At 40.6% G+C, this 2,382-nt stretch overlaps 1 pseudogene; it reads left to right on the top strand.

Annotated features, from left to right (window-relative positions):
- The first annotated feature begins 586 nt into the window (after positions 1-586).
- On the top strand, positions 587-925 carry LOC116582156 (annotated as a pseudogene).
- The last annotated feature ends 1,457 nt before the right edge of the window (positions 926-2,382 follow it).

The following is a 2,382-nucleotide window of genomic DNA, read 5'->3' as shown; positions in this document are numbered from 1 at the left end:
CCAGGGTTCTGGGATCAAGCCTGGCATCAGGCACCATGCTCAGTGGTAAGTCTGCTTCTCCCTCTCTCACTCCCCCTGCCTTGTGTTCCCTCTCTCGCTTTGTCTATCAAATAAATAAATAAAATCTTAAAAAACAAACAAACAAACAAACAAACAAAAAAGCCCCCTTTTCCCCTAATAAAGTAGTCTCTTCAAATGGCAAGAAAACACCAATTCTGGGCCTGGTTTCTGATGACTTTTGACCTGGATTTGATAAAATTTTGCAGAAAGTCATGGGTCCTGTATTGAGTAGTTCTTTTAATGTTATGCGATGTATAGTCTTTAAAATGACCTTTCCCTGGAGCTGGGCAATGGCAGTGGTATGGTGCTGAGCACACACTGTGCTTTACAAGCAGCAGTGGCCGGGGAGGCACCCTGGCCATCACAGCCTCTGTGCTGGTGTAGCCACAATTGCTCCCTCTGCTCTTCCTCTCTTTGCTAGCATCGTGGCTGATCAGCTGACCAAAGAACACATTGCTGAGTTCAAGGCAACTTTTCCCTCTTTGACAAAGATGGCAATGGCGCAACAGAGGAACTTGGAACTGTTATGAGGTCACTGAGTCAGAAGCCAGCAGAAGCCTAATTGCAGGATATGATCAATGAGGTGGATGGTGATGGTAATGGCACCATTGAATTTTCAGAATTTTTGACTATGGGGGCTAGAAAAATGAAAGATACAGACAGTGAAGAGGAAATCCGTGAAGTATTCTGAGTCTTGGCAAGGATGGGAATGGTTGTATCAGTGTAGCAGAACTCTGTCATGTCATGACAAACAGGAGAAACACAAACAGATGAAGAGGTAGATGAAATGATCAGAGAAGCAGATATTGATAGAGATGGACAAGTCAGCTCTGAAGAATTTATACAGATGATGACTGCAAAATGAAGACCTACTTTCAACTCCTTTGCCTCTCCCAGAAGAATCATGTGGAATCTTTTACTAACATCTTGCAAAAAAGTTCATTTACCCATTCTCTTTCTACAAAACAAAACTGAATGTCAAAAGTGCCTTCTGTCTACACACAAAAGTTGCAGTGATTGGTTGGTGGTCCTGTGCCCTAAAGACCAAGCTACATATCAGTTTATGATACAAACATTTATACTACCTTAATGATAAGGAAGCACTTAGCGTACTCCTTGCAGTTCCGTTTGCTAATGATTAATACACTATTTGGCCTTGCCAGTTTCTCATGCATGCAGCTTGACAATTGAGCATAGTCAGGCATTTGTCTCAAAAATGAAAAATGAAAAAACCAAATTTGAAACCTATTCAAAAGGGGTCTAGTTCAGTTTGTTAGTATGTATTGTCATAGCTGGTTTACTGAAAATAAACATTTAAAATTGGTTTACCTCAGGACGCTGTACAGAAAGATGGGTGAAGGATAAACTGTCTAGATGTAGCCCCACTTAGCAGGCCAGCCCTCTTGTACTTCTGTGTGTCCTGACACCTGGTGATGGTGACACACATTCAGGTGACATCCTGCATGTGTTGGTTTAGCATTGTCTTTTTACCAGAGTGAAATGTGTGTCAGGCTGTCACCATTCACACAAAATTTTTAAAAAGAAAACTTTAACAAGAGAGCATCTTGGGACTCTCTGTTTTTAAAACCCTCCGAACTATGATTTGGTGCCAGCAGAGTAGGCTGTGGCTGTGGACCTCAGCACAACCATCAACATTGTTGTTCAAGAAATTGCAATTTACGTCCATGTCAAGTTATAGATGCTCGTCTTTTTTTTTTTTTATTTCAATAAAAAGACCATTAACTTAAAAAAAAAGAAAATAAATTTTCCCTGGATTCCCAGGGTCATGAAGTTGGTTGTGTTGAAATAAAATATGAAATGAAGAGAACACTTGAAGGAGTTAAATTTGACAATGGAATAATAGCATAAGCATTTTAAAATAAGCTTTGTGTTGGAGATGATGTGTATAAAGTAGAACCCTCTTACACTGTTGGTGGGAATGCAAGTTGGTGCAGCCACTTTGGAAAACAGTGTGGAGATTCCTTAAGAAATTAAAAACGAGCTGCCCTATGTCCCTGCAATTGCACTACTGGGTATTTACCCCAAAGATACAGATGTAGTGAAAAGAAGGGCCATCTGTACCCCAATGTTCATAGCAGCAATGGCCACAGTCGCCAAACTGTGGAAAGAGCCAAGATGCCCTTCAACGGATGAATGGATAAAGAAGATGTGGTCCATATATACAATGGAGTATTATGCCTCCATCAGAAAGGATGAATACCCAACTTTTGTATCAACATGGATGGGACTGGAGGAGATTATGCTGAGTGAAATAAGTCAAGCAGAGAGAGTCAATTAGCATATGGTTTCACTTATTTGTGG

This window comes from Mustela erminea, chromosome X (assembly GCF_009829155.1).
Source record: "Mustela erminea isolate mMusErm1 chromosome X, mMusErm1.Pri, whole genome shotgun sequence".
NCBI lineage: Eukaryota > Metazoa > Chordata > Mammalia > Carnivora > Mustelidae > Mustela > Mustela erminea.
This window is presented reverse-complemented; position numbering and strand designations above follow the sequence as displayed.